Genomic DNA, 9,652 nt, shown 5'->3' on the forward strand with positions numbered 1-9,652 from the left:
TTAGTGGAGTGATTAGTTTGTTTTGCTTTTATTATGCATTTTGTGTTTTTATCTTGTATTTTTATGCCATGACCTGACCTGATTTCTATGGATGAAGGGCGGTATACAAATTTATTAAATAATAATAACAATAACCTAGCACTTGTGATTTTTTTTCAAGTTAGCAATGCCCTTGCCGTATCAGATAAACTAAGCATTCTGCTTTAAAGGTACAGAAAACACTGGCTACGTTAGCTGGAGATGATGGGGGTTGTAGTCCAACACCAATATATGGGGGCCCAAGGTTGCAGAATGCGAAGCAAAGCTATAGAAGGACCTCCTCCATGAAGAGTTCAAAAAGGCAGGAGCTGTTGATAACTTCATGCCCACTGGAGCCAATAAGACTCAGCAGAGGGTAAATAAGAAACAATGTGTTGTTGAACTTTAGAATTGAAAGATTCTATAAAATGTTAACTGCTGTCCAGTTTTGCCATGTGAAGTTTGTAGTGGAGCTGGGATAGGCAGAGGCTTATTTCACGGCCATCATTTACTTTACAGCAGGGAATAGGATGTTGCCTTCTGATACATGTCCTTTGCCAGTCTTCTGCATACCAAATACATAGTTTTTCTCCTCCTCCTCCTCAGAGAGAAGTCCATTAAATAAGCAAACCTGAAGGAAAATCCCTCTTCCAAGGAAATAGTGATAATTGCAGTTCTATGAGGTGAATAACAGATTCCTAACAAACTACATTCCCATGATTTTTGGGGGAGGACACTAAGACTAATGTGGTACTAATGTGATACTGCTTTAAATGTACAGTGCAGATGGAATGTCAACCATTGGTCAAAAATCAATGTTGCATTGCTTTGTCTTAGGAGCAGCACATCTGTGGGGGCTGCCTGCACGTCATAATTTCCTGCACCATGTGTCAACCTTTGTCAAAATGCTGCATAACTCTGTTCTAAAATAAACACATCATTATTACTGAAACCATATAGAGCACGTCAGTCAGGAAGCCCTTCAAAGTTCCTGGGGGAGGAAATCCAATTCATTTGCAAAGAAGACAATAAAGAGAAGTCTACACCGTTTCAATACTCGTGCATATCTCAACGGCTTAACGCTTTAAATGACATTTGGCAAACCACTTGCTTCACTGTGTTCTCCTTACATTTGTTCTCTTCAAGGTAATAAATAAATCAGGCAGATGAGATCGTTAACCTTGAAAATTGGCTGCCACATGCAGAGAGCCACTGCTGCTCCAAACTAATTTTTTTAATAATATACAGCTTTGGATAAGAAGGGACACGTTGCTCCAAAGGTATGAGATGAAAAGAGGCTGGCTATTGTGGCTTCTTGTTGCTTCTTTGTTCCCTGAAGATGGAAGATGTATGACACCCACTGTGGGCTGGTGGTTCTTCATCATTTGATGACTTGTGTGTATAAATGAGCAATTGCAGATATGACACTGCAAACAGAATCCAAGAGATCCTATCTGCACCATTCATTTAAAGCAATATCATTGCACTTTAAACAGTCATGCTTTCTCCCCCCCCCAGCCCCCTCCAATCCTATTTCTCTCACAGAGCTACGATTTTTAGAATGGTTTTACAGTCAATCTTTCTCCCCAAGGAACCCTGGAATTACAGCTCTGTGAGGGGAAGAGGGGTTCTCCTAAAAACTCTCTGCACCCTTAACAAACTACAGCTCCCAGGATGCTTCTGGGGAAGCCAATGTACAGTGTCAATATATAATGCTGCTGGAGCCTTAGTTTGCTTTAGCCAAACAACCAAAAAAACAAAACAAAACAAAACAAAAACCAGAGAGACTTGTGGAGACTTAAAGGCTTGCTGTGCCATCTGTTTTCTTGCTTTCAAGGAGTTCAATACACAGCTGCACAAAACATGGGTGTTTGGGGTGTGTGGGTGTGCATATGTTGTGTATTGGAAAATTGAGCTATGAACCAGGAACCAGTTTGATTCTCACCTCTGCCTTGGACCCAATGGGTTGCCTTTGACCAACCTCTCTCAGTCTCAGAATACTTATCTGCAATATGTGGGGGATATTACAACTGCTGTACCTTACAGGATTGTGTTTGGATTACAGCTCTGGACACCTGAAAGCACTACAAAAATGTTAACCATTATTGTTTCCATGGACTCAACTACATTTGTAAAGATAAAGCACTTTATATATGTTATAACACTGTGACACCAGATGGCACTGTGGAGTCCTGTTTTTCACCAATGGGATTTCCCTGGATGAAGTTCACAGCACGTTTAATTGAATAGCTTCTTCGATGTGTCTAGATCCAGCCCATGTCTGCAGTTTTGCATGTTATCCTCCAGACTGCAGAGCAGAACTGGGGAACTTGTGGCCCTCCATATGCTGTTGGACTCCAGCTCCTATTGGCTGAAGCAATCATTGCTGGTTGTCAGGGATGAGGGGAGTTGTAGTTCAGTTGTAGTTCCCCACCTTTGCTCTAGGGGTCTCCATCCACTTCACTGGTCCCAACAGTAGAAGAGGGCACCAAGGGGATTGCTTCCATGATTGCCCTATTCATTAGATTCTAGTTATATATGATAACTATAGGGGGCATCAGACCAAGTCCATATCATACTTGCAATCCCCATGTGATGTGGGCTGCATATCTGCAACAAGAAGCCTGCTCTGAGCAGGCTATCTGTGAAGGTAAGAAGCTTGGATAATCATCACTTCCCTTGCCCAGGATTACAGTGACAGGGGAGGGAGAAAATTAGAGAACAGGGACGACTCCCTGAGCTTCTGACTGAATAGTGATAGTCTGGCTTCAGTTGTTTGACAGCCTCTGAGAAAAAGTTTCCCTAGCTGGATGAACACATCTCTGCCATGGATGTCCACTTTGTAGTGCTCTGAAAATTCATCTTCTGTTATTTGTTTGTGATGTTTTAAACTGCATTCCAGCTCTTTTTATTATGTTCTGTACATGGCCTTGGGACATATGTGGAGGGCAATTAAATCATCATCATGTCTGGGGCAGACTACAGCATTGCATTGTATGAAGGGCTGTTGCTGAAGATGGTTCAGAAACCACAGTTAGTGCAGAATGTGGCGGGTATATTGTTAATTGGGGGCTAGATCTACACAACTTTAAAAAGCACTCTAAAAATGTTCTGGGGAAAAACCATTGTAAAGCTCACAATGGAAAATATAATTGAGTTGCGATTTCAGCTCTACAGCTCCACCTGGTGTCACAGTGTTATAACACATTTGTAACGTTGTGATTTGACCAATGTAGCTGAGTCCTGGAATGATAAGGTGTGAACTTATAATACTGGTGCTGGTCCAATAGCACTGACTCACAATTTGGTTTCAGGCCCAATTCAAAGTGCCTGTTTTAAAGCCTTAGGAACGCCACACCTAAAGAATACAACAGGAGGAGCACAGAGAGATGACACGCCATAGTATCATCTACATCAGCACAACCAGAAACCTTCACCTGCCCCAGCTGCAACAAAGCATATTGCTCCTGTATTAGTCTCTACAGCCATAGCAGGTGCTCCAACACACCAGTGGTTTGACTTCACCTGCAAAGCTGCACTCCTCCATTGTCTCCTGAGACAGACAGATGCCAACAACCATTTCCCCATGTGAACCTTCCCGGACCCCAAGACCCTCAGTATCTGGGGCTTTTTCCTGCATGACACCCCCAGTGAAGGTCCAGAGAGTAGCAACACAGAACAGGCCTTCTCTGTAATAGCCCCCCACCCAATTTCTTTTATTTATTTACTTCATAAAATGTATATACTATTATTTATTAATTTTATGAACTAAATAAATACTACTACTTGAGTGTTTGAAAAATCCCCTCAAAGCAGTTTACAAAAAAGCAATGAAATCATCTGTTTTTAAAAGGTTGAAAATCAACAATAAGCTTAAAAAAAAAAAGATTTAAAAGCATGTCAACATTCTCTGTATCCAGTGCTAGAAAAAGAAGTGCTGGAGCTCAGCTTGTTCTTTTATAATGGCAATGGAGTCCACCTGTGAGGGGCTGGAACTGAGTTCCGGTGAGTTCCAGTTGATAAAAAATAGCTGTGTCTGGATAAGCTTGCCTAAACAAACATGTTTTTAGCTGGTCTGAAAAGAGCATAGTCAATAGGCAGGGAGTTCCAGTGTCAGTACTACCCCACTAAAAGAACTCCCCCCCCCCCAGTGGAATTGCTGTCCCTAGTGGGGCATGAGGGAATGTGAGCTGATTCAGCTCCAACTTTGTCAGCGTTTTGTTATTCATCAAATACACATTTCTTTTATCACGCTTTGAGGCAGCATCAGTGGCATTTGGATCCCTTCCAGTCGGGATTCAGGCCTCATCATGGGACTGAAACTGCCTTGGTCGCACTGGTCGATGATCTCCGGCGGGCTAGGGACAAAGGTGAGAGCTGTTTCCTGGTTCTGCTGGATCTCTCAGCGGCGTTTGATACCATCGACCATAACATCCTTCTGGACCGTCTAGAGGGGCTGGGAGCTGGGGGCACTGTTATACAGTGGTTCCGCTCCTTCCTCCTGGGCCGTGTTCAGAAAGTGGTGGGGGGGGGATGAGTGTTCAGACCCCTGGGCTCTCACTTGTGGGGTGCCTCAGGGTTCTGTCCTCTCCCCCATGCTTTTCAACTTTTACATGCAACCGCTGGGAGAGATCATCAGGAGGTTTGGGCTGGGTGTTCATCAGTATGCAGATGATACCCAGCTCTACCTCTCTTTTAAATCAGAACCAGTGAAGGCGGTGAAGGTCCTGTGTGAGTGTCTGGAGGCGGTTGGAGGATGGATGGCGGCTAACAGATTGAGGTTGAATCCTGACAATACAGAAGTACTGGTTTTGGGGGACAGGAGGCGGGCAGGTGTGGAGGATTCCCTGGTCCTGAATGGGGTAACTGTGCCCCTGAAGGACCAGGTGCGCAGCCTGGGAGTCATTTTGGACTCACAGCTGTCCATGGAGGCACAGGTCAAATCTGTGTCCAGGGCAGCTGTTTACCAGCTCCATCTGGTACGTAGGCTGAGACCCTATCTGCCCGCGAACTGTCTCGCCAGAGTGGTGCATGCTCTGGTTATCTCCCGCTTGGACTACTGCAATGCGCTCTACGTGGGGCTACCTTTGAAGGTGACTCGGAAACTACAACTAATCCAGAATGCGGCAGCTAGACTGGTGACTGGGGGTGGCCGCCGAGACCATATAACACCGGTCTTGAAAGACCTACATTGGCTCCCAGTACGTTTCCGAGCACAATTCAAAGTGTTGGTGCTGACCTTTAAAGCCCTAAACGGCCTCGGTCCAGTATACCTGAAGGAGCATCTCCACCCCCATCATTCTGCCCGGACGCTGAGGTCCAGCGCCGAGGGCCTTCTGGCGGTTCCCTCATTGCGAGAAGCAAAGCTACAGGGAACCAGGCAGAGGGCCTTCTCGGTAGTGGCGCCCGCCCTGTGGAACGCCCTTCCAGCAGATGTCAAAGCAATAAACAACTACCTGACATTCAGAAGACATCTTAAGGCAGCCCTGTTCAGGGAAGTTTTTAACGTGTGATATTTTATTGTATTTTTGGTTTTTATGGAAGCCGCCCAGAGTGGCTGGGGAGGCCCAGCCAGATGGGCGGGGTATAAATAATAAATTATTATTATTATTATTATTATTATTATTATTATTATTATTATTATTATATTGCTAAATCTGTTTTTAATCTGCTTTTATCATTTTATTATTGTATATTTACTTACTTGCAAATCACCTTGGGGTGTGTTTAGTGGGAAGCACTATACAAATTTAATAAACCCTTTTAAGAAGCACCACAAGCATCATAGGTCTTAAGTTGTGAACTCTTTTCTCCCCTGGCAAACTTACTCCAAATCTAACTCTGGCAGATATATATATATGCTTAAATGCTTTCAGTAAGCGTCTCAGCTTACACTTCATGTAGCTATAATCTGGTTTATGTGAGAAAAGATATCTCAGCTCAGGCTGACCGAGCCATGCTAGTTAAACAGAGATGAAAACGCCGGCTTTAGCACCATGCGATGCTAGCAAAAATATATATTGAGGATCAAGATGGCAACAACAAATCCTCCAGGATCTCTGCCAGAGAAAGACATGTATCTTGTGGGATGAGAACTACTAACTCTGGAAGGGCAGCTTCATACATCCCAGCTTCTGTACCTGTCTCCAGTAGCAGCTTCTGATTTAACGTTTGCATTGTGGGCTGGTTATTAGGAAGACCTGTCTCCAATCTCAGCTAAGCAAGTTTCAGTGGCTCAGCCTTACGCCCTTGCCTTAGGCAATCAGTGGGAATTGTTGACTTGGAGCTGGAGGCTGGAGGGGAAGAGGAAGGGCAAAAAAAATATCCTCCTGATTGCTCCTGGCACCACAGGGAGACCAGGTTATTTGTGTTCCTCAAACCAGACTTCGTTGTGGCAGCCACTTGTATGTAGGAATTTAGGAAACTGCCTTATACCAAGCCCACAGTCACACCATATAAATTTAAATTGCTATGAGAGTATTTTGAAGCATCCTCAAAGAATCATGGGAAGTGTAGTTTGCTAAGTGCCCCTCATTTTCACTCACAGAGCTACAGTTCCATGAGGTTTTTTTTAGGAACAGGGATTGATTGTTATACCACATTGAGAATTGTAGCTACGGGAGTGGAAAAAGGGTCTCCTAACAACCCGTAGGGACGCGGGTGGCGCTGTGGGTAAAACCTCAGTGCCTAGGACTTGCTGATCGCAAGGTCGGTGGTTCGAATCCCCGTGGGGGGTGAGCTCCCATTGTTCGGTCCCAGCTCCTGCCCACCTAGCAGTTCGAAAGCACCCCTAAGTGCAAGTAGATAAATAGGTACCGCTTTATAGCAGGAAGGTAAACAGCATTTCCATGTGCGGCACTGGTGCTGGCTCGCCAGATGCCGCTTCATCACACTGGCCACGTGACCCGAAAGTGTCTGTGGACAGCGCTGGCTCCCAGCCTCTAGAGTGAGATGAGCGCGCAACCCTAGAGTTGGACACGACTGGCCCGTATGGGCAGGGGTACCTTTAGCTTTAACAACTCTTTGCACCCTCAAGAAACTGCACTTCCCAATACAGTGGTACCTTGGGCTACATACACTTCAGGTTACATACACTTCAGGTTACAGACTCCGCTAACCCAGAAATAGTGCTTCAGGTTAAGAACTTTGTTTCGGGATGAGAACAGAAATCAGGTTCCGGCGGTGCGGCGGCAGCAGGAGGCCCCATTAGCTAAAGTGGTACCTCATGTTAAGAACAGTTTCAGGTTAAGAACGGACCTCTGGAACAAATTAAGTACTTAACCTGAGGTACCACTGTATATTTTGCAGGAAGCCATGACTGGTATGATATTGTTTCAGGGGCAGCCCACCCGTGAGGCAAGGTGAGACGATTTACCTCAGACGATGGGTTCCACAGGGCAGCAGATTCAGATGTAGATCGTTATTCTCTCCCCCACCCCCCCACCTCATTCGTGATGTAGATCTTCACTCACCCCTTCTTCCCTGGCAGGGAGGGGAAATGCCATTTTGTGGTTCAAAATGTTTCAGGCAAATCCTGTATTGCTTCAAATGTTTGGTGTATGTTAACGTATGCAGTGGTCTGTGTTTGCCTGAATTGAGTCTGGACTAGGATCCTGAGCAGGGCTGGATTTAGGTTTGCTGAGGCCCTCAGCTACTGAAGGTAATGGGGCCCTTTATATGTCCAGCTGTCTTTCGTCAACAACAAATTGCCGCTGTTTTTTGTGTTGAATATATGCTATATGGTAATTTATAGACCTAATAGGTATCTAAAGCCATTTTCACATAACAAAATATGTATTTTATCAAAGTGATTGATATAGAAATGAGCAAACTAGCAGGCGGGGCCCATTTCTTACATCATAGGAACCTACACAACACAAAACACTGTGGCTGTGTGTAGGTTTTATTTTATTTGTTTTTTATCTTATATTTTGGAAATGTACATCCAGGTTTTTTTCCTTTAAATTTTTTTGGGGGGCCCAAGAGAGTGGGGCCCTAAGCTATAGCTTGTTTAGCTTATAAATCTGGCACTGATCCTGAGCCCAATGTTTTGATTTGATAGATGATATCCAATCACATAGTATTATCAGTTTGGGACTACTGGCATAGGCTCTTAAAATCTGAATTATGAGTCACAGTTTGGGAGTTTAGAAAGCCAAACACCTTGAGAGTGGGAGTGGCCCAGGCCTTCAGAAATACATATAAGCAGTTACTTTGCTCCTGTTTGACTGTTCTGTTTTGTTAGCCATTGGATCAATAAAGTCTCTTGCTGTAATCACTGTGTCTCATCTCGTAGAAACCCACCTACACTTCAATTTGAATGTGGTCCAAGTTATGCCGTTAGCTCAGTATTTTCTACACTCACTTAACTGAGAATTGTTCCTGCCCCAGACCATCTAGGCCCAGGGTTATTCTGACCCCAGTGACATTATGGAAGACAAACTGCTCAAACAGCCACGTGCTGCGAAAATGAAACTTTTTCTTCCTGTTTGTTCACTGGCTTGGACTTCTGCTCTTGGTTCTTAAAGAGACATAACAAAACCAATACTCTTAAACAAAAACAAAAAACAGAAAGTGCAAATTTATCGTAAATGCAATTTTCTCAAGCAAAAGGAATTTACAGAATCATATTTTGGATCAATCAATCAATCAATCAATCAATCTTTATTACGGTCCAGAGACCCAACAAATCATTACAAATCAATACACAATTCATACAGCCTACCTCCAGGTTAATCAAGCATTTTGTTTAGAATATAGGGCTCATTTGTTCTTGCAACCACCGATAAAAACTTTGCCACTGCTAACGTTCTAGCATTTGTCCGGTCTTCCAGTAGGAACCTGACATAGTGAGCCTCTGATTTTCCTGGGAAAGGTACCAGCAAGGGTAGTATCAGTTCAGCCCTGGCCTGCTCATATTTTGCACAATGCAACAAAATATGATTTATGGAATCAATGTCTTGAGCACACGAGCAAAGTCTGTCCTGGTAAGGAACTCCTCTCAACCTACCATCCAACACTGCAGAGGGAAAGACATTTAGTCTGGCTTTGGTGAAAAGCCGTCGGTAGTTAGGTACTGTCAGGTTTTTGATGTAAGATGTTAACTTAATTTTGGATCAGGAAATTAAAAGCTCCCTAAAGAGATTGTTAAACATTTTGACTAGGTAAAGGGCAAGAGGAGTTGCTATTGAAGAAGATCCAAATGGCTGTACATCCACCAGTGATGTGGTTGGGCCACTGCTTGAAATCACTTCCCCCTTCCCCTTGCTTTTGTGTTTTAAACAACTTCCTAGAAAGATGGAAACAAAGAGGATACATAATGGCCTCTCCAGAGGAGGCATCCCATAATGGCAGGACCCTATTTTAAAACACTAGACCTCTATTCTTCCTTGGAGTTGTGTGTGTCTGCAAATACTATTTGAATTATATCATGAAGTAGAGTGCCCAAAAAGAGGACAAAAGGACAGAGATCCACTTAAACTTTGCAAATGTCAATTTATATGTGTAGCTGGACATTAAGAAATAATGGCTGTGATTTAATAGAGCTAGAACACATTGGGACGCGGGTGGTGCTGTGGGTAAAGCCTCAGCGCCTAGGGCTTGCCAATCGCATGGTCGGCGGTTTGAATCCCCG

The 9,652-nt window shown here is 44.0% G+C and overlaps 1 long non-coding RNA gene across 1 annotated transcript; it reads left to right on the forward strand.

The window, feature by feature from the left end:
- Positions 1-330: 330 nt before the first annotated feature.
- On the forward strand, positions 331-944 carry LOC308578380. Its single transcript, XR_014003911.1, has 3 exons — positions 331-394; positions 625-701; positions 856-944. It is a non-coding gene; the product is annotated as an uncharacterized lncRNA (long non-coding RNA).
- Positions 945-9,652: the final 8,708 nt, after the last annotated feature.

This window comes from Podarcis bocagei (assembly GCF_964188305.1).
Source record: "Podarcis bocagei genome assembly, chromosome: Z".
Taxonomy (NCBI): domain Eukaryota; kingdom Metazoa; phylum Chordata; class Lepidosauria; order Squamata; family Lacertidae; genus Podarcis; species Podarcis bocagei.